Source organism: Cervus elaphus, chromosome 23 (genome assembly GCF_910594005.1).
Source record: "Cervus elaphus chromosome 23, mCerEla1.1, whole genome shotgun sequence".
NCBI lineage: Eukaryota > Metazoa > Chordata > Mammalia > Artiodactyla > Cervidae > Cervus > Cervus elaphus.
The window spans coordinates 62575753-62602934 of record NC_057837.1 but is presented as its reverse complement, the minus strand read 5'-3'; the positions used below and the strand labels follow the sequence as shown (position 1 = coordinate 62602934).

The 27182-nt window shown below is 39.1% G+C and overlaps 1 protein-coding gene and 1 pseudogene across 3 annotated transcripts in view; one reads left to right on the top strand and one right to left on the bottom strand.

The window, feature by feature from the left end:
- CBFA2T2 (CBFA2/RUNX1 partner transcriptional co-repressor 2) overlaps nt 1–27182 on the bottom strand; it is a 141470-nt gene that overhangs the window by 102155 nt on the left and 12133 nt on the right. The gene's annotated exons all lie outside the window — the stretch shown is intronic.
- LOC122681278 lies at nt 21854–22663 on the top strand (annotated as a pseudogene).

Genomic DNA, 27182 nt, shown 5'->3' with positions numbered 1-27182 from the left:
TAAATGCATGTCCCCAGGCCCACATTAAATCCAATGAATCAGAATGGGGAAAAGGTCAACAGTCCAAACTTCAGTAAGTTCTCAAGATGATTCTTCTATATACTAAAATTTGAGAAAATTACGGCACTAAGAGACGCAAAAATAGTTAAGACCAAGTCCCTATCTTATCCCTGTAAGATAGTAGGGAATAAATATACATATAGCATCAAATATAATAATCTGAGATATAAAATAAAAATTACCAAAAATGACAAGAAAAGTTTCCAACTAAACGAAAAACAAGAAATGCTTCATGGAGACGAAAGATGGGTCTCGAGTTCAGATGAGAAGGGAGAAATGCATCCCTACTAAGCGGAGCGGGGAAACTGAGGCAAAGGGAAAACCAGGGGCTTCATGCAGTGACTATCAAAATGGCTGGGCATAAGCCTACCCTAGAATGTACAGGCCATACTGTCTACCAGTCAAATCACTGCTTGAGCAACGGCAGGAGCAGAAACTCATCATCAGTCTCAGGAAGGCCTAAACCTAAGGTAACTGAGCCCTGCTTCTCTTTTTTCCTTTCATGCACCTGCAGTACAATATAAGAATGATGATGACCTATCTCCAGTCAATGAACATGGAGCAGATGTATAGATTTCCATTCATAATCTACACCAAAATCATGAGCCTAACTTTGCCCTAAACTGCTTCTCATCACTTCTCAACAATCACATGTCTCTGCTACCTTTAGTAATCTCAGTGCTGGACCTCATTCCCGAGTTCAACCTATCACCGAAATCCTAAATATTTGCCACTAAAGAGATACCTAATCAAAGTTCTTTGTGGTACCATAGGGAAGGCTAGGTGTCAGTTGGTGACCAGGTCCAGAGCCCAGATCTCCTGGCTGCCAGCAAATTACTCTTTCCAGTGTCCCACAGTGCATCTTAAACTCTACCTCACAGCAATGTTCAAATCACTTTATTCACTTAATAGAGCCAAAGGCATTAAGATAATACCTCCTATGTGCACAACGCTAAGGGGTTTCTTTTTACATTATAGTCCATGTGAATAGCACCCCCTAGAGCACAACTCCAGGATACAAGGAGAGTAATTAATGATCAGGAGTTACTGGCCGGCCGTATTCCAGTTTCAACAAGTACTCTGCACACCAAGACTTATTAACACACAAAGCACTAAGGAAAGGTCTAATGGCTTAGACTGACTACTGTGGATATTTAGCATGAAAAAATAATATCTCCTGGTTTTGAAGCCCCTTATTTTAAAATTAAAATGTTAAATAGCCCAAGAAATCTTTTTCTGATAAGTATAATCTTACCACAGAACTTCTTAATGAAATATTCAAGTATTAAGCTATTTTTCAAATAGTGTATAAGGATAGTTTCCCTATGCATACTAAACAATTATCATTTTTAATTTGTATACACAAACACACACACACCCCACCCTTGAAGAAGTACTAAACAGTTAACTTCAGCTCATCAATGTGATTTTTAAAAATATTTATAAAGAGGCACAGAGAGAAAAATGGTTTAGCTATCCAAACTTCCACTCTGTTAAATGAATGACCCTATTTGATGGACAAAGTCAAAATTAAAAAGAAAAAAGTCAATTACTATTCTTTGAAAGCTACCTTTAATCAGAAAAAAGCATTTCTACCATTTCTAATATATCATATAAAATTCATTTCCCCCTGAAACTTGAACCTCATACCCGCCTTCCAAATCAACAAACTTTACAAAGTATTTTGTTGCACTGCTCTTGAATTAATCATATAATCAACTAATTATTTTAGCACCTATGATACATCTGAGCAAGGCATTTTGAGGAATACAAAGTTGCTCAAAAAGAGTCCCAGTCCTTAAGTTCAGGAAGAAGTCAACTTAACAGGGATATAAAGAACAGAGGGAAATGAGTAAAGCAAACTTAACTGCCTCTGAAAAATGAAGAAGGATTCAAAGGACCTGAAAACCTATAGGGGTACCCTGACATGGGAGAACTGCATTAACAACAGTACAGAATAGGACAATAAAGCAAGCGGTAAAGCAACCATTCACTCAGTGCTCACACTGAAAGTGAAAGTGAAGTCGCTCAGTGTGTCCGACTCTTTGCGACCCCGTGGACTGTAGCCCACCAGGCTCCTCCGTCCATGAGATTCTCCAGGCAAGAATACTGGAGTGGGTTGCCATTTCCTTCTCCAGGGGATCTTCCCAAACCAGGAATCGAACCCAGGTCTCCCGCATTGCAGGCAGACGCTTTAACCTCTGAGCCACCAGGGAAGCCCTGTGCTCACATTAGCGCCAGCCTTAATATTTATGGACTACCCACACTGTGTTCCAGGCACACAGTTAGGATTACTCTGCTCTTTCAGTCCTCATAACACACTGTTAGGGCCTTCTTGTGTTAATTCTCTTCCAAGATGAGCACACAGTATACAAGGAAACATGCCCAAGATTACACGGATAGTAAGCGGCAACGCAAGGATTCAAACCAAACCTCTCAATCTCAACTCTGATGCTCACTCCCCTCATCTACTATTTTAGGTGGGAAATGGACTAGAATCAGTCAGACTGGTGAACACAGATGTCAATTATTATCAGTAAGGGAATTATTTCAATGCGGAGAGATAAGTTTTAGGACTTCATGTAAGTGATACATATGGCCTTGAACAGAATGAAACCAGTGTTTCCTGAGGATGTTTTCATAGCCAAAAGCAAGATAGATGTTGAGAGATCAGTTTCTGGTATTAGAGCAACCTACTATGAAGTGATTAAAAAAAAAAAGATGTATGATAATGGCTAGAAAGAAAAGGGTAACAAGAGAGCTTACAACAGACTCTGAGACAGTGACAACAGAAAATATTGGTAATAAGTAATATAAATGATACTTAGAGAAAAATAAAACTCTTTAGCTGCAGATGGTATAGACAAGCCAATGAAATCTACAAAAAAGCTATTATAGTAAGTGAATTTATTTAAGTTGTAGGATGTAAGATCAATATACAAAAATCAATTATTTCTGCATAGTAGCAATGAGGAATCAAAAGTGGATATTAAAAAAATAGTCTCAAAAATTGTAAAATAATAAATGACAAAGATGTGTAAGACCTATACTTCAAACTTTCAAAACACTGCTAAGAAAAATTAACAAAGACCTAAATAAAAGAACCTAAATCCTATGTTCACAGATGAGAAGATTCAATATTGTTAAGATGTCAATTCTCCTCCCTCCCCACCCAATTCAATGTCGTCCCAAGCAAAATCCCAGAATGCTTTTCTTTTTTGGTAGAAACTGACATATTGGTCCTAAAACTTATTTGGAAATGCAAAGGACCTAGAACAGCCAAAACAATTTTGAAAAAGAAAAATTCAGTTGGAGGGCTAACACTACCTGATTTTAAATTATGGTAAATCAAATTCCGTGGAAGAGGCATAAAGACAAGCGTATCAATAGAACAGAACAGAGGACTTCCTTGGAGGATCCAGTGGTTAAGAATTTGCCTACACAGCAGTGGGACATGGGTTCCATCCCTGGTCCAGTAAGATTCCACACGCTGCAGAGCAACTAAACCCCTGGACCACAACCACTCTAGAGTCGGTGAGCTTCAACTACTGAAGCCCACATGCCCTATAGCCTTGTGCTCTGCAACAAGAGAAGCCACCACAATGAGAAGTCCCTGCACTCTGTAACTAGAAGAAGCCCATGCACAGCAACAAAGACTCAGGGCAGCCGTAAATAAATAAATAGACTAGAGTCCATAAATAGACCCACACATACATGGACAACTGACACTGGGAGCATGGAGTCTTAGCCACTGGACCACCAGGGAAGTCCCTGGACAACTAATTTTTGACAAAAGTGTAAGGGCAATCCCGCAGAGCAAGTTCAGCCTTTTCACAAAACTGCCACTGAAACTACACATTCACTGCAAAAAAGTGAACTTTGATGTATACCTCACACCATATGAAAAATGAGCTAAAAAAGGATTAACAGACCCAAATGTAAAACCAAAACTACACAACTGCTAGGAGAAAGCGTAAAAAGAAAATCTTTGCAATCTTGGGTTAGGCAAATATTTCTTAAATATGACAACAAAAGCACTGCCCAGTCCATAAAAGAAAAAACAGACAAACTGCACTTCAAAAAATTTCTAAGCTTCTACTCTTAAAAAAAAAAAAATCACTAAGCGAACAAAGGGCTTCCCTGATGGCTCAGTGGTAAAGAATTGGCGTGCCAAAGCACAGACTTGGGTTCAATCCCTGGGTCGGGAAGATCCCCAGAAATTTAGGGAAGGGAATGGCCCCTCTCCAGTCATCTTCCCTGGGAAATCCCATGGACAGAGAAGCCCGGAGGGCTACAGTCTATGGGGTTGCAAAGAGTTGAACACTACTTAGCAACTAAATACCACTACCAAAAAGACAAGCTACAGACTGGGAGAAAGTGTCTGCAAACCATATATCTGATAAAGGATTTACACCCAGCATAAATAAGAACTCTCAAAACTCAATAAGAAAATAAACAACTCAATTTGTTAAAATGGGTAAAAGATTTAAACAGACATTTCACCATGGAAAAAATATGGATGGTAAACGTACATGAAAATATTTTGAAAAAACAGTTTGGCAATTTCTTGAATAGTTATACAACTATCATATGATCCAGCCATGCCACTCCTATGTATTTATAAAGGTAGCCTTACTGGAAACAATTCAAGCATCTATTAAGAGGTGAATAAATAAACAAATGATATATCCATACAGGTGAATACTACAACAATAAAAAGAAATAAACTACTGATACATACAATATATTAAGATAGCTATGCTGAATGAATGAAGCCAGACAAGGAAGAAAGAAAGGAAAAGGAGGGAGAGAGAGAATAAACTCAGTATTATTTCACTTATATAAAATATAAATATATATGTAAAATTCTAGAAAATGCAAAATCTATAAGCAGATTTGCCTGGAGGAGGAGGTACTCTTCTACAGAGAGGCACAAGAAAACTTCTGACAGTGATTGATATGTTCACTATCTTGACTGTGGTGATGGTTTCACAGGTATAACCATAAGAAAACTCAAACTGTACACTTTAAACATGTATAGCTGATTGTATGTCCATTATACCTCCACTTCTTAAAAAGTAAAAGAACAAAACAAGGTAAATGTAAGAAAAAAAGCCCATGGGGTCGCAAAGAGCTGGACACGACTGAGTGACTGGACTGAACTGAAGGAAAAAAGCGATAAAAAGCTTTAAGAAGAGTCAGGAAGAAGCACTGTTTGTTCAGGAGGGAGGGAGCAGACCCCTGAGGAGTCCATGCAGTCAGAGACAGCTGGATGTGAGAAGGCAGTGAAGCAAGCCAAACATCTTCTACAGGCAGAGAGAAACATGGACATGAAACACAAAGCGGAATCATTCCTTGAGAAACAACAGAAGACAGAGTACAAGGCAGAAGAAGCTGCTGGGCTAGCTCAATACCTCATTAATCTATAACACGCTATTTACGGTGCATTCCCCTTGTCCTGTCAGCTTTTTCAAAATGCAAAAGTCAGACTGCTCTCCTGGCTTATTTCACTGATAAATACAACTGAAACAAGAGATCCCGACAAAGCCCACATCCTCTCACAAGTCCTGTCCAGACAATCAACTTGGCTCAGCTTGCTTTGAATGCTATTTCTCAAAAGAATCTAACATACCTTAAATAATTCATCTTAATATGCATTCAAGGAGACAGACAGTTTAACAAAAAATATCTGTAACTGACTTATATTTCTAAATTGCTTAAAGCAGGAGGAAAACCTCATCTAAAATATATCTTGTGTTAGAAATGTAACAAAAATGTCACGTTCTAAACAGTCCAGTGAAAAGAACTAATAGACTGCTTACACTGCTATCTGGATCAGGAATCCAGTCCACACTCCCATGCCCCAACCTTCTACAGTAAATTCAAAATGCCACCTTCTCAATAAAGCCTTTCTAAGCCCTCTCCCCAGTGTCCTCCCTTGACAGAATTAATTACACTTTTCTGCCCTCATAACTCTACTTAAACAACAGTATTTAGTTCCTTGAGCTGTTAGAGATTAAGTACTGCCCTACTCCTCAGTGTTCTATACAGAGTAGGTGCTAAAACAGAGAAAAGAGGAGTTTGATGGTTTAAGGCTAAAGGTGACAAGACCTAAAAAGGCCTGAAAACCAAACCCAAGGCTCAGCAGAGTTCTTTCTGGTTTCCCTTCATTAAGTGTGGTAATTGCAGCTTACTGGGGCTGAGGGGAAATGTACATGGAGGTTCATTACACTATTCTGTCACTCTATGTATGTTCAAAATTATGCACAATAAATTGTTAAAAAATAATAATAAAGAGTAGCTGAAGATAGGATCAAATGCTTTTTTGTTCTTACTTTCTTACCTTTGAACTTTCCTTTCTTTTTTCCTTTAAATGTGATCTTTGCCAGCCTCCTTCCTCTGTTGTCAACAGGTCCACTGGGTCATTAGCCATTTAACAAATGTTGGTTTGGAGGATAAAAGACAGACCCTTTGCACAGGCAGTGGAATTCCAAATGCTAGACTCTTGGCTCCACAATGTCTGATTCAGAAGAACTGCTGGGAGCTATTAGTTTAGCCTGCCCACCCAGGCATATGAAGACTTCTAGGGTTCCTTTTACACCACTCCCATATGCCTCTCATTTATGCCTACACAGTTTGTGTGCTTTCACTTAGCACAGGAACAGATCAGATCCAGTGTGACCACAGAAATTATTAGAAAGGTCCAAGGATGAGGAATCCAGAATGAAGCAGTTCAAATGTGGAACTGCAACAGACTGAAATTTTTTTCCTAGTGGGGCAATAATCCAACAAAAATTCATTTCAAAATCCCCAGACACAAGATCAGGAGGCTATACAGTAACAATATATGTAGTATATGAGATACATGTTGGCCTAAATTAGAGCTTCTGTCATTCTGTATGCATATCTTGTGCTTTCCCACCTCTGAGCCTTTGCTAGCATTCTCCCTTAATGTGACTGCTTTCTTCTTTCTTGACACAAAGATAGTGGGAGTAATCTTTTTTTTGTTTTTTTTTTTTTTTTTTTTTTTTAGTGGGAGTAATCTTATGCCTAGTTTTTTTCTTTTACTTTTTCTTAACTCACAACGAGAACAAAGAAAACAGGGGAGATGGGAAGATGTCCTACAGTAATAAAACTATAGAGTTTCCAGAGGAATGGAAGATTACTAAAAAGAACATGAATGTGAGAGAAATGTCATAATGTGAAAATAACTAGGCCGTGGGCAGTGCAAGTCAGTGGCGGGGGGGGGAGAAAAATTAAAACACTTCCTCACACTAGTCAACTGGTGGCGGCATGATCCTAGATATGGATAATACCTTGGTATTGGATGGAACAGGCTAACTAAGTTTGATTCTTGAGCAAATTCCTCAAGAGTGGACATGTTAAGGAAGACTGAACTTAGTTATATACAAAATTCTGGCAAAAAGGTGTTAAGAACCACTTAAGAAGCAACTTGTAAGTTATAAAGTCCTAATTCTACACACAAGTATTGGGGGCAAAAATAAAACTTACACTTGCGTCAAAGGTTGATAAAGGCCTCATCTGGGAATCCTCTGATTCAAAGCAGAAGGAAAAGCAGCCAACTGAATAAATCAAGCCAATCAAAAAGCCTGGATTCCACTCGTGATCTGCTCTTTGAAAGCTATCCTGCAAGACCTGATTCAGATGACATCTTCCACACGCAACTTTTACTGATTATCTCTTTTATTCCATTCATGTGTCCTCATCTGAACCTGTCTCACTTATTTACTTAAGTGCACAGGCCATATACCTCTCACAAGGTATCAAGTTTCTTAAGACCTGAAAAACTTGTCTTCTGAAGAACTCCTAGCTCTCTGTCTTTCATGAAAACTATGCTAAATATATTTTGTTTGCTTTTTAAAATCTGGACAAATCACAAATATCCCAACTCAAGAATAAAATTTAAATAACCAATAAACACACACTTATAAAACATATACAAAGTAAATGATCTATAATAACTGTAGGTAGGAGATAAAGGAGAACAAGTTCCAAAGGCTCCTGGATTTAGCAAACTTTACCAGATATACATACAAAGAGGTAGTGGCTCAACAAGGCCCCTAAGTCTTATAATAATAACACAGCTGAAGACGTGAACAAGACAGCAGCTCACTACCAACTGATCCTATAGAATTAGGAAACGCTGGGGTGATCACACACTCAGATAATGGCAAGTGTGGAAATCTGCCTTATTCAAGTGTGGAGTTGTGTACTATTCAAATACACACCTGTACTCACTTGAGTATATGGCTCTGGGGCCCAACTCTAACCCTAAATACTGCAATGCAAGCTAGATGAGCAAAATGGAGAACTTTCTAAGTCTTCCAACCACAAAGAAGCAGAATGGGCTACATTCCTCTCAAAACCGTACTGAAAACAGTCTTCTTTCACATGGAAATAGGGCTTTAAGAGGTATACTTCCTATATTACAATCAATTTGAAATTTTTAATCAATAATCTATCAGTATCCTGCAAGAAGCTAATGTATAACTCTGAATTTGGGTTGTTGACAATTTAGAACTTTCAGTTTTGATGTAAAATAAATTTATTCATCAAAGAGATGTTTTGATTTCATTAAAAATCTATCTTTGGGAGTCCCAGATAGCCTAGTGGTTAGGATCCAGCACTGTCACTGCCACGGCCTGGGTCTGACCCCTGGTTGGGGAACTGAGATCCTGCAAGCTGTGTCGGCATAACCAAATATATAAATATATTTTGTGTGTGTGTTAGTCGTGTCCGACTCTTTACGACCCCATGAACTGTAGCCCGCCAGGCTTCTCTGTCCATAGAATTCTCCAGGCAAGAATCCTGGATATTCCACCCCCCACCTCAAAAAAGCTATCTTTGGGGCAAAGACTAGAAATTTCATCAAAGAAGATATATGAATGGACAATAAACACATGAAAGGATGCTCAACATTGTTAGCCATTAGGGAAATGCAAGTCAAAATGACAATGTGACACCACTTCCAACCCACTAGATGGCTATAATAAAGAAAAAGACAGATAATAACAAGTATTGGGGAGGACGTGGAGAAATTGGAATCCAAATATACTGCTAAAGGGAATGTAAAATAGTTGGCTACTCTTCCAAAGGGACCTGGCAGTTCCTTAAAAAGTTAAACATAGAATTACCATATAACCCAGTAACTTCACTCCTAGGTATATACCCAAAAGAACAGAGAATGTGTGTCCATATAAAAACTCATATACAAATGTTTATAGCAACTCAATTCTTATTAGCCAGAAAGTTGAAACAAGCCAAATTCCATCAACTGATAAACATTTAAGTAAAAATGAGGCACAGCATATACTCATTATTCACAGTAGTTGTGTTCTGTAAAGCTACTGCAAACATTGAATGAGTAAATACCAAACCACTGCTCCTAGGGGAAATAAACACAGTTAGGTTCCTTCCAGTCTCTGGTCAAAACATTTCCATCAATAGATCAATATATAGCCTTGTTTTATGTGTTTCCATTTAAAGCCATCTGATTTAATACATTGTTGATTCACTAACATTGAACTCATTCCCAACAGCAATGTAACTCATGCCTGAACAAAGCTTATTTAACATACATATATTTCCCTTAAGGCGTATCACAGTCTTCTCTTCCTTAGGAACACTAGACAGCACTTCAGTGCTACACTCGGGGGCCATTTTAAACAGAAAAATTACCAACAGCAGAAAAATGTGGAAAATGTGGCATTAAACAAACCACAAAAAGAACTCGTTTGAAAAAAAAAAAACAAAACTTGTTTGCAGTATGAGAACTAGAGTAAGAAAGAAGGCAGAGTGTTAGCATGCATGTTCAACTTCAACTGGGAATGCGAGTGCTGGGCAACTCAAAAATTTTCACTGTTTATGTCCAAAAACGGCCACCTCATATTGACTTTTGGATACAAACATTTTAGTAAGTATACAGTTTCACACATACAGAATCTGTGATTGATGAGGACTGTGTATCATACAATGAAGATTATTCAGTCATAAAAAGGAATGACATGCAAATATGCACTACAACATGGAAAAACAAAAAACATCATGCCAAGTGAAAGAAGTCAGTCACAAAAAACTGACAAAGTCACAAAATACTGTATTTTTCCCAATTTTAAATATTGACAAATAATTCAGAAAAGAGTTATAATGTAAGCCAAAGAATGTTTCTAACACTTTATATGCAATGTTCACACAGGCAAATCCAGTGACAGAAAATTGATTAAGGGATGGGAAACGGGGAAAATGCAGTGATTGTTAATGGGTATAGAGTTTCTTTTCGGGATTATGCAAATGTCCCGGCATGCAATGGCAATAGCTGCACAACCTTGTATATATACTAAAATTCATTAAATTGTACACTTTAAAACAGTATGTGAATTATATGTATTATAAAGCTGTTAATGAAAAAACACTATTTCCTACATTATTTTCTGACTTATGCATAGCAATATGCTTATGACCTGTTTTTCAAATTAATACCAAAAGAAAAATTGTGCCTTATCATATAATTACTTGGGTATAACTTAACCAGTTCACTTCTAGCAAAGCAAGCCTAAAACTGGCCATTCTCTAAGCACAAACTTCTTCCCTATTAAGATAGAGCCTTGGGGTATTTTTGTTTGTTCTCTTTTCTTTTTTTTTGGCCATTGCCTGTGGATGAGGGGAAAAAAAACCTAAAAATGAGTTTGCAACAAAAGTTTTTTATTTGAAAATGAGAACATTTGCATGTTTGTAGCACATCCATCTAAAACAAGTTCCAAAAGAAACAACAACAAATGTTGTTACTGATTACTCAAGAACTCAGTCTGAAAACCTTAGATATTCCAAAGCCAATCCATGTAGACGGTTAACATAAGCAATAGTGAGTAACTCACTTCTCTGTTCAAACCCTGATTCTGAATTCCAGCAAGTCACAGTATTATGAAAAGGAGAACAAAAGAACATTTTTAAAAAGTCATCTAAAAGTCACCTTGTCTACCTAGATTCCACACTGGTTTAACCCAGTACATCTCAAATATTTAAGTATATACGAATCACTTGAGGAAATCTTATTAAAATGCAAATTCACTAGATCTGTGACACAACCTGAGATTCTACATTTTTAAAAAGTTCCCAGGTGACAATGATGCTGCTAGCCTCAGCACAGACAATGTGTATTTACTTTTCTCATGGCTAAGGTAAAGTTGATGTTGCCTGACCACTCTTGTCTAAAGTGAAGCGGCATACAAACAGCCAGCTTTTCCAAAAGGCCTATCAATCCACCATGCATGCTCTTCATCAATTGGAGTTTCTTTTTCTTAATCACATTTAGGGATCTTCTTTGAATCTCTCAAATACTGTTCACATAGATCTCTTAAACTGAGGTACATAAGTATTAAGTTAAACCTTAGGTAGGAAGGAGCAAACTCCTAGCTCCCTTCATGCAACCCAGTGGCATGATTCTTCCTGAAACAACACCAATACAGGCTCATTTTTAGACTCACATGAACTGAAATTATGTATATAACTAGTTGCTCCCTATATTCAGTTGGTTCATTCACTTTGCTATTTCTTTGTAAAATACCACTGGATTTGATCCACTTTTTCAGAATTACAAGTTACTTTGAATTTTAATCCAGTTCTCCAAGGAATCAGGCTCTGGTACTGAGGAATTATTTTCTCTAAGTCATAGTTCTGTTATCTGTGAAACAAAAATAATGCCTTGTATGTCTATTCTAAGAATCTATGACTCTATAGAGTTTTTTATTTCCTTTCCAGTCTTCAGTGCTTGAGATCTATGACATTTTGCTTTATTTTGCTTACTTCCCAGTTCCCCAGAGAAAGGAGCCTGCATAAACTATATATAGACATTACTATATTTAACTATCCTTACAAGGAACTCTCAGAGAAGTTAATATGATGAACTGGAAATATCCTCAAGTAAGTAAAAATAAACACTAAAAAAGTAAAACCTTACATTATCTTTCTCAGTGCCAATCCCCAAAATATGCAAGCAGCCAAATGTACACTTTTTTGTTCACTTTGGTTGTTGCTGTCTTCCTGACCAAAGGCAACACCTGTGCACAGGTAAAAGTTGTGCTTAAATGTATGTGACTGGAGAGGGCTATAGCTGAGGAAAAGCAGTCAATTACCTCTTCTCACAAGTCTCACCAGCTGTGTTTTCCTGATGACACAGAATCTGCCCACCTGCTCCCACGGACGGCACAGCTGCAGTTAAAGTGAAACACCTGGTTCTGCACACCCGTTCCAGGCAGCTTGCTAGAACAACCCTAGTTACCAATCAGGCAAGCCCAGGTCAGCATGTTCATCTTATTGCCAAAATTAAAGACGAACGTCATTCTTAACTATAGGATATTAAAATATATTTTTCATATCCAAAACACAAACACAACAATGTCAAAGAAGTTACAGTAATAATGCTAAAGAACTGTTATAAAGTGTGAGATCCTAGATCAAAAATTTGGTTACATTAACCACTTCCCAAACTACTTAATTCAGAGCATTTAAGAGGAAGATAATCCCAGTAAAATGAGCTCATTATCTCCCAGCAGTCAGTGGATTATATTATGAATGGCAGTATCAACACATGTAAATCCATGGCTGACTCATGTCAATGTATGGCAAAAACCACTACAATATTGTAAAGCAATTAGCTTCCAACTAATAAAAATAAATGAAAAAAATAAATAAATAAAATAGATAAACAAAGAATGGCAGTATCAATACTAGTAAATGCACTCAATTAAGAGATAACTCCAAATAAACATGTGAAATATGAGAATTTCTTCCTAGTTTTACACTTAAGAAACTTTACAATTGAGATTTTTTTTATTCTCCTCATGGGACTTTAAATTAACTTAGGTGTGTATATGTTCTGTCACTCAGTCATGTCTGACTCTGTGATCCCACAGACTGTAACTGTATAGTAACTGTATAGTCCATGGGGTCGGAAAGAGTCGGACACAGCTAAGTGACTTTCACTTTAACTTTACCACAATGTCCTATATCAAAATAATTTTTCCTCCCCCTAATGCTTTCTCCATTTAGATTTGGATGGTCTTTATCAGGTTTAGATACTCTAATAAGTCGCTCAGTCGTGTCCGACTCTTTGCGACCCCATGAACCGCACACAGCATGCCAGGCCTCCCTGTCCATCACCAACTCCCGCAGTTCACCCAAACCCATCTCCATCGAGTCAGTGATGCCATCCAACCATCTCATCCTCTGTCGTCCCCTTCTCCTCCTGCCCTCAATCTTTCCCAGCATCAGGGTCTTTTCAAATGAGTCAGCTCTTCGCATCAGGTGGCCAAAATACTGGAGTTTTAGCTTCAACATCAGTCCTTCCAATGAACACCCAGGACTGATCTCCTTTAGGATGGACTGGTTGGATCTCCTTGCAGTCCAAGGGACTCTCGAGTCTTCTCCAACACCATAGTTAAAAGCATCAATTCTTCCGTGCTCAGCTTTCTTTCTTTTTTTTTTTTTTAAGTTCTACCACTTTATTGCTACCAACCCATCTCCCTCCACCCTCGTGCACACATGCTCAGTCATGTAACCCCATGGACTGCAGCCCGCCAGGCTCCTCTGTCCATGGACTTTTCCAGGCAAGAATACTGGAGTGGGTTGCCATTTCCTTCTCCATCAGCTTTCTTTATAGTCCAACTCTCACATCCATACATGACCACTGGAAAAACCATAGCCTTGACTAGACAGACCTTTGTTGACAAAGTAATGTCTCTGTTTTTTAATATGCTGTCTAGGTTGGTTATAACTTTCCTTCTGAGGAGTAAGTGTCTTCATGGAGTAAGTGATTGTAAGTAAGTAAGTAACTTTCTTGAAAGTTACTTTCATGAAAGTAACTTTCCTTCTGAGGAGTAAGTGATTTCATGGCTGCAATCACCATCTGCAGTGATTTTGGAGTCCAGAAAAATAAAGTCAGCCACTGTTTCCACTGTTTCCCCATCTATTTGCCATGAAGTGATGGGACCGGATGCCATGATCTTAGTTTTCTGAATGTTGAGCTTTAAGCCAACTTTTTCCACTCTCCTCTTTCACTTTCATCAAGAGGCTCTTTAGTTCTTCTTCACTTTCTGCCATAAGGGTGGTGTCATCTGCATATCTGAGGTTACTGATATTTCTCCTGGCAATCTTGATTCCAGCTTGTGCTTCCTCCAGCCCAGTGTTTCTCATGATGTACTCTGCATATAAGTTAAATAAGCAGGGTGACAATATACAGCCTTGACGTATTCCTTTTCCTATTTGGAACCAGTCTGTTGTTCCACGTCCAGTTCTAACTGTTGCTTCCTGACCTGCATACAGGTTTCTCAAGAGGCAGGTCAGGTAGTCTGGTATTCCCATCTCTTTCAGAATTTTCCAGTTTATTGTGATCCACACAGTCAAAGGCTTTGTTTGGCATAGTCAATAAAGCAGAAATAGATGTTTTTCTGGAACTCACTTGCTTTTTCGATGATCCAGCAGATGTTGGCAATTTGATCTCTCTTTAGACCACCTAAAAGAGAATTACTTAGGAAGCTTGATGAAAAAACGCAGATTCTTGACCTGACCCCAAACTCTGGAATTTAAATTTCTGGGGGGTGAAGTCCCAGAAGCTGCATTTAACAAGCTTCCCAGATGCCTGGGATGCACACCAAAGCGTATGTGGCATATAGTTATTTTTTCCTCCTTAATTATTATTTTAATAAGCCTATATTTACTTGATATGTGTATTTTGGGGCAGATACCATGATTCATTGGAAGGGCTGATGCTGAAGCTGAAATTCCAATACTTTGGCCACCTGAAGCGAAGAACTGACTCATCTGAAAAGACCCTGAGGCTGGGAAAGATCGAAGGCAGGAGGAGAAGGGGACAATAGAGGATGAGATGGTTGGATGGCATCACCAACTCAATGGACATGAGTCTAAGTAAACTCCGGGAGTTGGTGATGGACAGGGAGGCCTGGTGTGCTGCAGTCCATGGGGTCGCAAAGAGTCAGACACAACTGAGCGACTGAACTGAACTGAACTGAACCATGACAAGCATCATATCCACCTTTTGCCTTTAATCCTTCCCTTTTAAGTTAAATATATATCCTCTTTTACAAACCAGGAAATTGACTCAGATCTCACATGTGAATGCTAAATCATTTCAGTCGTGTCCAACTCTTTGCAGCCCTATGGACTGTAGCCCGCCAGGCTCCTCTATCCATGGGATTCTCCAAGCAAGAATACTGGAGTGGGTTGCTATGCCCTCCCTCTAGGGCATCTTCCCAACCCAGGGATCGAACCCCCGTCTCTTATGTCTCCTGCATTGGCAGTTGAGTTCTTTACCATCAGCTTCACATGGGAAGCCTTAAAGGGGTTGGGGGTGGCAGTAAGATAAATCAGGAGTTTGGGATCAGCAGATACAAACAACTATATATAAAATAAATAAACAACAAGGTCCTACTGTCAGCATAGGAAACTATATTCAATATCTTGTAAAAAATTATAATGAAAAAGAATATATATATAGCTGAATCACTTTACGTAAGAAACTAACACATTATAAATCAATTATATTTAAATTAAAAAAAAATAAATAAAAAGCAAAATGCATAATCTGTCATATGTATTAGTTTACACTGGTGAAAATAATCACCAAAATACCTTTATGGTATTAATGAGCTACAAATGGCAAGATTCCTATGACAGGCCTGGAGAGTTTGATCCACCTGAAGCTTTCCTCCTCTACGTCATCAATAGCAGAAAGGACCTATTTTCACTTCCAGCACTGTTCTATTTAGTTACAGGTTCATTAATTCCTTTTTCTACTACCAGACACATGGAGAGACATCATCTCCTACAACTACAGGTAACAGGTGCATCTGCAAGAGCCAACTGCTCCAAAATGGACAAGCCTGCACTTTCTGAGAAAGGGAAAAGGATTTGAATGGTTCTTGGCAACCTCAAGAAGCAATTGATCATATATTTGCCTTTTTTACAGAGCATTTTAAAGTTCTCTGAGATGAAAGGTGTGATCACTTTAAAGGCATCTCACTACTGACACTGAACAAATCAATACTGAAAGCTGCAGTCGATCATAAAAATATGTTCCAAGGTACTTAAGATAGCAGAAGAGATAAATGTCTTTGCTCTTGTTTAAAGCAAAGGTCTGACAGAATGGTTTTGTGGACTGCTCATCTGACTGGAAATTAGAAAGACTCTGCAAAATATTATGATTCCATTTATAAAAAAAATTATACATTAGTATGCATTATAGTTTCTGTAAAGGTATTCCAAAAAGTCTGGAAATACAAACTTTCAGTGATGAGGTGAAACGGCATTTTTACTTTTGACTGCAATTTTCTATAAATTTTTTATGAGAATGTCAAGTTACCTTTGTAAATTATCTTTCAAAAATTATATAATTATAGTAAATTATAATTTATTATAATAAATTATCACAGATTCAGCATAGCAGAGAAATGGAACATGGTAGCTAACAGAGTTAGTTTATATAATTCTGAGGAGTTCAGGTTCTTTCTCTACCATCTAAACAGAGAGACATGCCCTGAGTGTCAGTGCATTATCCACGCGGCCTCTATTTTCTCAACTGTAAAGTGGGGTATGGTAATAGTACAAATCACAGGATCTTAGTTCTCCAACTAGGGAGTGAACCTGGCCCGGGCAGTAAAAGCTCAGAGTCCTATCCACTAGACTGCCAGGAAATTCCCCACCATCTTATTCACATATCCTGCTATCTACTCAACATCTCCAGTTGGATATTTAAGAGACCTCATATACAAAATGCTGCCACTCCTGCTAAGTCACTTCAGTCGTGTCCAACTCTTGTGCGATCCCATAGACAGCAGCCCACCAGGCTCCGCCATCCCTGGGATTCTCCAGGCAAGAACACTGGAGTGGGTTGCCATTTCCTTCTCCAGTGCATGAAAGTGAAAAGTGAAAGTGAAGTCGCTCAGTTGTGTCCGATTCTTAGCAACTTCATGGACTGCAGCCCACCAGACTCCTCTGTCCATGGGATTTTCCAGGCAAGAGTACTGGAGTGGGTTGCCATTGCCATCTCCGTATACAAAATGTCCCATTTCAAATTCTTGGCTCCCCATCCCAGCCTAAACCTACCTGGGGGTTTCTACCATCTCCCCAGTCTTTCTCAACTCCCCAGTCTTCCTCAAATCAGTAAAGATGCAGTTTAAGTCAATAATCTTGGAGTCATCCTTGACAAACAACCACCCACTGAGGCAAATTCTAGCCAAGCCACTGGGGCAAATTCTATCAGCTGCACCTTCAAAATATCCTGAATTCAACTATTTCTCCTTACCTCCCCCATTAATAAATATTCTGATGCAAATCAACTTCCCTCTCATGGCCCATAGCAATAATTTTTTTTGTTCTTATTTTTATTTATAATAGTTTCTGAATTTACATTTCTGCTCCCACCATTGCCATTAGTATTTTCTCCAAGAGCAGAATGAACTCTTTAAAAGATAGATAAAGGAGATCAAGTCTCCCCCTGCTCAAAACCCTCCAACAGTCTCCCACCTCATTTAGAAAATCCAAAACCCTTTCTTTTGACTCTTAAGATCCCACATACTCTGGTCCGTATTTACCTTCTGAGATTCTACCAATACTGCCCTTACGTTTTCAGTTTGTTGGGCAAACTGGCCTCCTTGCTGTTTCATGAACTTATCGACCATGCTCCCTCCTCAGAGCTTCGACACTTGCTTCCCTTTGTCTGACTGCTCCTCTTCCAGATATCCACATGGCTAGCCTATTTTCTCCAGGTCTTTGCTCAAATAGCATTTGATCAGAGAAGTCTTTCCTAACCATTGCATCTAACTGCACTCCCCACCACCCTCCTCTCTCTAGCTAACACACTTAGTTAATACTTTATCACCACCTGAATATATTAATCAATTAATCAGTGATGAACGCAAAGAAATAGAGGGAAACAATAGAATGGGAAAGACTAGAGATCTCTTCAAGAAAATTAGAGATACTAAGGGAACATTTCATGCAAGGATGGGCACAATCAAGGGCAGAAATGGTATGGACCTAACAGAAGCAGAAGATATTAAGAAGAGGCGGCAAGAATACACAGAAGAACGATACAAAAAAGATCTTCATGACCCAGATAACCACGATGGTGTGAACACTCACCTAGAGCCAGACATCCTGGAATTCAAAGTCAAGTGGGCCTTAGGAAGTATCACTACGAACGAAGCTAGTAGAGGTGACGGAATTCCAGTTGAGCTATTTCAAATCCTAAAAGATGATGCTGTGAAAGTGCTGCACTCAATATGCCAGCAAATTTGGAAAACTCAGCAGTGGCCACAGGACAGGAAAAAAGTCAGTTTTTGTTCCAATCCCAAAGAAAGGCAATGCCAGAGCACGTTCAAACTACCGCACAATTGCACTCATCTCACACGCTAGTAAAGTAATGCTCAAAATTCTCCAAGCCGGGCTTCAACAGTACATGAACCGTGAACTTCCAGATGTTCCAGCTGGATTTTGAAAAGGCAGAGGAACCAGAGATCGAATTACCAACATCTGTTGTATTATAGAAAAAGCAAGAGAGTTCCAGAAAAACATCTACTTCTGTTTTATTGACTATGCCAAAGCCTTTGATTGGGTGGATCACAACAAACTGTGGAAAATTCTTCAAGAGATGGGAATACCAGACTACCTGACCTGCCTCCTGAGAAATCTGTATGCAGGTCAGGAAGCAACAGTTAGAACTGGACATGGAACAACAGACTGGTTCCAAATCAGGAAAGGAGTTATGTCAAGGCTGTATACTGTCACCCTGCTTATTTAACTTATATGCAGAATACATCATGAGAAATGCCAGGCTGGATGAAGCACAAGCTGGAATCAAGATTGCCAGGAGAAATATCAATAACCTCAGATATGCAGATGACACCACCCTATGGCAGAAAGCAAAGAAGAACTAAAGAGACTCTTGATGAAAGTGAAAGAGCAGAGTGAAAAAGTTGGCTTAAAACTCAACATTCAGAAAACTAAGATCATGGCATCTGGTCCCATCCCTTTGTGGCAAACAGATGGGGAAACAATGGAAACAGTGACAGATTTTATTTTTGGGGGGCTCCAAAATCACTGTAGATGATGGCTGCAGCCATGAAATTAAGATGCTTGCTCCTTGGAAGAAAAGCTGTGATCAACCTAGACAGCCTATTAAAAAGCAGAGACATTACTTTGCCAACACCTTGCCAACAAAGATCTGTCTAGTCAAATCTATGGTTTTTCCAGTAGTCATGTACGAATGTGAAAGTTGGACTATGAAGAAAGCTGAGTGCTGAAGAACTGATGTTTTTGAACTATGGTATTGGAGATGACTCTTGAGAGTCCCTTGGACTGCAAAGAGATTCAACCAGTCAATCCTAAAGGAAATCAGTCCTGAATATTCATTGGAAGGACTGATGTTGAAGCTGAAACTCCAGTACTTTGGCCACCTGATTCGAAGAATGACTCATTTGAAAAGACCCTGATGCTGGGAAAGATTAGAGGCAGGAGGAGAAGGGGACGACAGAGGATGAGATGGTTGGATGGCATTACCGACTCGACGGACACGAGTTTGAGTAAGCTCCAGGAGTTGGAGATGGACAGGGAAGCCTGGCGTGCTGCAGTCCATGGGGTCGCAGAGTCAGACATGACTAAGCGACTTAACTGAACTGAATATATTAAACATTGTGTTGGGGCTTCCCTGGTGGCTCAAGTGGTAAGAACCCACCTGCCAATGCAGGAGACACAGGTTTGATCCTTGGTCCGGGAAGATCCCACATGCCTCAGAACAACTAAGCCTGAGTGCCCCAACTACTGAGCCTGTGCTCTAGAGCCCGGGAATAGCAACTACTGAAGCCTGCACACCCTAAGAGCCTGTGCTCAGCAACAGAAGAAGCCACTGAAATGAGAAGCCCACACTCCACAACAGAGAGAAGCCCATGTAGCAAAAAAGACCTAGCATGGCCAATTAAATATATACAATTTTACATGCATGTATAAATATAGTTTTCATCAGACTCTCTGAGAGGACTTCCTTTTGTTCACTACTGTATCCCTGACACCTGTACAAAGCAGGACTCAGCAAATGTTAAAGACTGGTGAGGATGTAAAAAAAATGAAATTCTCATAGATTGCTGACACAAGTATAAATGGTACAACATCTCTGGAAAACCTTTTGGCAGTATTCACACTCAATGACCTTCCAATTCCACTCCTAGGCATGTACCCAACAAAAAGTCATACACACATATACCCAAAGACATAGAAGAATATTCTTTGGAGCACTATTCCTAACAGCCAAAAACTGGAAATAATCAAATGTCCACCAACAACAGAGTGGATAAATTGCAGTATATTTTTATAGTGGAATTCTATACAGCAATAAGAAAAAACTGTTGACACAAGAACATGGGTCATTACTGTTGAACAGAAGAAGCCAGACAGAATATACAACATATGACTCTTATTTATATAACGTTCCTTTTTAAAAAAAAAAAAAAAAATAGAAGAAGAAGACAAAGCTGATGAATGGTAAGAGGTCAGGATACTGGTTACCCTGGGAGAGACGGAGGGATAGTATCTGGCAGGTGAGAGGTGGGTTTCTGAAGTAGCTGCTCTTAATATTCTATTTTTTTGATCTGGAAAGTACAAGTATGATCACCTTATGAAAATGTATTGAGCTGTACATTTATGATTTGTGAATTTAATAAAAAGTTTACCAGAAAAGGGAAAGCTACAGGAAAAAAGAAACATTATTAAGCTATCTTCCAAATGGTTAATGATTGATTCCATTTATCTTTTTTTTCCCCTCCTTTGTTTGGTTGCACCATGAGGCTTATGGGAATCTTAGTTCCCCAACCAGGGATCAAACCCATGTCTGCTGCAGTGGAAGCAGAGTCCTACAGGGAATTCCCTCCACTTATCTTTTTAAACATCTTTTTTTAATAGCCAAAAGCAAATTTATTTTCATTTAAAACATAACTCAAGATTAGGTGATTACTTAAAGCCACATCTTCATTCACCTATAAACTGGAATCCAAGTGTTAAGAAAATCAACCTAAAGATCCTTTCTCACTACACAATACTGTTAATACCTAACTAGATACAAGGACCTATTCAAATGAGAAAAATTTACTCATCTGTTACTGACAGACCTTTCCCCAGTGGTTTCTATTTTCCAATGTCAGCATTCAGGGTAAGTTTAATAAAACCTTTAGCCCTGTTTTCTCCCTTCATCTGTGGAACCAAAATCAGTGTCATGTTCTAATATTTAATTGGCATCAACTGTCTGCCTGTTTTCCCTATAATCGAGAAGCGGGTTCACATGTAAACAGGACTGATTTCACAAATGCATAAACATACAAAGAGATCCTTTCCTTAAAATAAATCTGTGCTCCACACACAGCCAAACCCTTGCACAATAAATTAACTCTTCAGCAGCCTCCAAGCTAAAAAACTGAAGTGAAACCAATTAAGCCCTAATGAGATCCCAATTTCTTATTTCTGAAAGAAGTCTTAAAAGATCCCTTTAAGTTTATAATCTTTATCAACCATCCAGATAATCCTGTTAGACTCAGTTCCAAATCTGCGTATCTGAAAATGTGCTACAATAAAAAAAGCTTTGATTACTGCATTTACAGCTTTCACTGCCACAACCAACATGTGCTTTAAAAAACTGGGAAATTTCAATTGCTTCAAAATGGAAATAACAGCCTTAATTAGAAAAGATGGCACTTCTCTGTAAAAACACCAAATGGCAGATGATGCTGGTGCTGTGGGAGGGCCCGGAGGAGGCCCCCGGGGGCCCTGGAATGGGAGGCCATGGTACTTCTGCAGAGGCTTCGGCAGTGGCATCTGGGGCCTGGGTTGAGGCCAAGGCAGAGGTCGTGGACCTCGCAGAGGCAAGACCAAGAAGACAAGTGGCTCCCCATTACCAAGCTGGGCTGCCTGGTCAAAGACATGAAGATCAAGTCCCTGGAGGAGATCTATCTGTTCTCTCTGCTATCAAGGAATCTGAGATCACTCACTTTTTCCTGGGAGCATCCCTTAATTAAGCAGACCTGTGCTGACCAGCAGACCAGGTTCAAGGCATCTGTCACCATCGGGACCTACTACGGGGCATGTCAGTTTGGACATCTACAGAGGTAGCCACTGCCATCCGTGGGGCCATCATCCTGGCCAAGCTCTCCATCATCCCTTTGTGATGAGATGGCTACTGGGGGAACACGACTGGAGCCCCACAAGGTCCCTTGCAGGGTGACTGGCCGCTGTGGCTCTGTGCTGGTGCGCCTCACCCCTGCCCCCAGGTATCGTCTCAGCCCCGGTGCCCAAGAAGCTCCTAAGGATGCTTCACCAACTGCTTCACCTCTGCCAGGGGCTGCACTGTCACCTTGGGCAACTTCACCAAGGCCATTTCCAAGACTCACAGTTATCTCACCCCTGATCTCTGGAAAGAGACAGTACTCACTAAGTCTCTGTATCAGAATTCACTGATCATCTTATGAAGACCCACATCAGAGTCTCTGTGCAGAGGACCCAGGCTCCAGCTGTAGCTACCACATAATTTTATATGAGAAAAATAAAGTGAATGGAGCTAGAGGGAAAAAAAAAAAAAAAGATGACTGATAAATTGTTGTCTCCAAACTTTGCACGTCCTAATAGTCTGCATAGTTATCCTATTCACTTTGGCCACCAAAAGGAATAAAGAAGCAGTTGTTAAAGGTTGTAAGATACCATGTCTGGTGGATGGTCTGAGGATTTTATCCTGAGGGTTTCCTCAGGATTTATTGCCTTTTAATTCATGGAAACACAGACTGTGGAATGAGAAGAACCTCAGAGATCCTTTATCTTTTGACTTTCCTGTATTTAGAGCATTCTTTTGCCTCAACAAAAACCTGCACACCCATTGTGTACACATAAGGTGCTCAAAATGAGTTCAAGGACTTAGAGGCAGAAAGAGCAGAGTATCTATTCTTGGTCTTTGTGCTGATAAAAGCAGTTTCATAAAATGAGAAGTTGTTGTTTAGTCACTGAGTCATGTCCAACTCTTTGTGACCCCCATGGACTGTGGCCCACCAGCGTCCTCTGTTCATGGGATTTCCCAGACAAGAAGACTGGAGTGGGTCACCATTTCCTTCTCCGGGGGATCTTCCAGACCCAGGAATTGAACCCATGTCTCCGGCACTGGCAGAGAGAGTCTTTGCCACTGAGCCACCAGGAAAGCCCCAGGAAGTGGGTAGGACCTCACTCAGGATTTCATGCTAACATCGGGCAATCCATCAGCAGTATATGCATGCAGTACAAATGTCTACACAAGACAGTTCTCCAAGCCAGGCTTTTTATAGCTGATAATACAGTAAGTTTACAGTACTAGGCAAAATGTCACCATCTCACAGTCAATATGATAGATGACTCCTCAATGAGTCTAACCTAGGAACAAATTCTTTAGCCTGATATTCAAAGTGTCCCACAGTTCTGCCTCAACCTGCCTTTACTCTTGCTTTTACTAGTACATCCTGTACTTCCAGACCAAGAGTTAGTAACTAAGGCCATTTCCCATCCCACTCTTGTACAAATCCTGCCCACGGCCTATTTCAGTAATGGCTATAGGCTAGCAATTTCTATATTTTTAAAGAGTTGTTAAAAAAAAAAAAAAAAAAGAGGAGGAGAATATGGGACAGAATCCATTATGTGTTCCATAAAGCCTAAAATATCTACTATTAAGCTCTTTACAGAAAAAGTTTGCCTATTGCTGGCTTATTTCAGTATGAGGCCCTGGCATGATTTCTCCCTCTCTGTATTTACCAATCCAAGATGGACCCACCCAGCAAAATGCAACTAAGTAATATTCAGTGAAGCCTTTCTTGCTACTTTCAGTGAGATACATTCTTCCTCTTTTAAATCCATATCCTCTATCTCCCTTAGCACACTATATCCCTTCTAGTTTCCAAACCCAAAACTGAAACATGGCCTGACAAAGCTATTGCATTAACCAAAATTATTTTACTGCTTCCATCTTGCCCGTTCAAACCCATCTTCACAGAGCCACTAGGGTGCTCTACCTAGAATACAATCGTAACAATGTCATTCCCTCATCCTTTCTTGTTGCTCTCCATTAGCTATGGAATAAAATCCAAGCATAAACCTGTTCCCTGCCTGGTTCTCTAGTCTCATTTCCTACCCTTCTTCACCGAGCACATTACACTTTAAATAACACATTTCTTTCAATCCCTCCCCTCAAATCCGGTCCACACTCAGCTTTCCCATCTTACCCTTCCCTTACTTGGGTCACACACTTTGTTATTTTCTAGAAGTAAAAAAATTCGATACATCATCTCCGGAGAGTAATTTGGCAACATCTATCAAAATTATACAAATTGTACCCTTTGCCCAAGCAGTTCTACTTCTAGGAATCTAGTCAGCAGATTTATGAAATGGCATTTTTTACAAAGCTATGCAGCACTGTTTCTAAAAGCAAAAGATTGGCATGTAAAATGTTCATCAGTAGTGGACTGTAGAAAAAAAAGTATTATGCATCCATACAATGAAATACAATGCAGAATGAGGAAGTTCTTTTATCTATGTTATTATATGGCCTACAGGAATATAACTGCAAAAATACAGTAGAAACTGGTAATGCTAGCTGCCTCCAAGGAAGGCAAGTGTTGGCTGGAGTACAGAGGTGAGGGAGACAGTTCACTAAATAACCTTTGTACCTTTTAATTGTTGAATTATATAAATATACTACTAGTCCAAAAACTGATTTTTTTTTAAACAGTTGTTGGAGAAGACTTTTCTGAAACACACCCATACATACATGCACATACGTTACGTCAGATGCCTATCGGTGGTGGTTCTTATCATGCTATTAATACTGCTTACCATTGATAATGAAACATCAATCTGTTCCTCCCTCCACCACTGAACAACTTTTAAACTTCGGCACCTTAGAATTCTCTTTATATCTGCCAGCATCCTTTACTAGGGGCTTAATAAATTCCCCTGGTCAGGGAACTAGATCCCACATGCCACCACTAAATAAACAAAGTATCTTTTTTTAAAAAGTTCACCTTCTAGTATAATTAGCTTGGGTCACAGTAGAATACAGATATTAGGCCTCTCAAATAAATGATTTATTGAACTTAATTAGCAGAACAAAGAGAACAAAGACTCAAGAAAAAGATAATCAACAATTGATTCTAGGATTTCAAATTACTATTTAAAAACCATGGCTTTAATGGAAACTCTCCTTATTTACCTAATCATTCCTCAGAGTTCAACAGCCACAAAATTAGCATGGACTATTTAGAGACCTATAGGACGCTCAGAACAAGTCAAGCGTTGGTATTCACGACTAGTTATGTGGTCAGTGGCTTGGAGGCATGTGTGGCATCCCATCTTCTCCCCAAGAAGTTCACTACCTCCATCAACTGAATCAGAATCTTTGCTTCACTATTTCCCAGTACAACTCTCCCCAACAGCATCAATTATAAGAGGAAAATATGGACAATCACTGTCCAAACTTAATTAAAATCCAGTTGTCAAAGCTTTCACCACAAGAGCAATCAACAAAAATCTATGTTAGGACATAGAGGGCAAGACAAACTGGAAGATCTTTGAGGACAGGGACTGAATTTTATGCACCTAGGAAGCCCCTCAGCACCTAGAACCATCCCTGCAGCTAACAGCTGCACAATATAGTTGTTAAATGAACAGCTTCACTTAAGACTATAAAGGGGATTTTTACTTTATCTGTACTACTTAAATATCTAAAATATATTCACACATTACAAAATCACTGATGTAATAACACACAGTATCTAGAACATGCTTTCACAATTCCTCAATTGATTCTCATCTTGTCAGGTAAATAGGGATGGTATGGCTGTCCCCTTTTCACAGATGATAAAAGCCACTCAAAATCCAAATATGAATTGTCCAAGGTTGCACTGTTTGTGAGCTGAAGGTAAAAGGAAGCATTAGGATGATACCCATGTTTTCACTTATTACACATCTAACCAAAAAGAAAAGAATGTCCCCTCACAGATCCAACTCCCCAAAACCTACACCGTTGCATTCTACCTGTGTGATAGTGACGAAATCACCTGACTCCTGAACTTTATATGAAATAAGAGGATGGGAATACTACTACTCACTGATTGCTGTAAAAATCAGATGTGTGAAAACCGTCTTGACATTTCAGTGGTAGTTGCTATTATTTCTGTTAATAACATGTAAATAAGAAATGACTGTGTTGACTCCAACAGAAGACACTCCATATTATAAAAAAGAATATGACTTTAAGTAGAAACTAGACAACTAAAATTGATTTTACCCAAATACACTGTTTCCTTTAACAACTAATTCTAAAACAAAGTAAAACACCCAACAAGCAAATGGAACTCTCATACATTACTGGTAAAAATGCAAAATGGTACAGTGTAGCCACTTCAAAAAATACTTTGGGCGTTTCTTAAGAAGTTAAACATGAAATTACCTAGAACCCACGATCCCACTCCTAACTATTTACCCAAAAGAAATGAAGATATATGCGCAAAAGACATAAATGTTTAGAGCTTCATTCATGTATCAAAACAGGAAACAACCCAAATGTCCATTAACTGGTAGACAGACTGATTTAAAAAATTACAGTACATCCATACAGTGGAAGGCTACTCAGCAATAAAAGGGAACTACAGATATATACAACACGGATGATTTTCAAAACAATTACAGTAAGTGAAAGATATCAGATACAAAGGCTACATATGGTACAGTTTCATTCATACGACATGGAAAAGGCAAAAAACTAGAAAGAAAGATAGAAACCACTAGAGGGGCAAAAACTAGTATGGTACTTAGCAGGGGCTGCTAAATGAACAGAAAGGAGCATGAGGTAACTATTGGGGATGATGGAAATAAACTATATTTTGGTTGGTGTGATGATTACAATTGCATATATTTGTCAAAACTCACAGAACTATACCCTTAAAAAAGAATAAGGTTTACTATATGTAAATTGTACCTAAAAAACAGGACTAAAAGAGAAAGAAAAACTAAACTACTCCATTTACACATCTGAG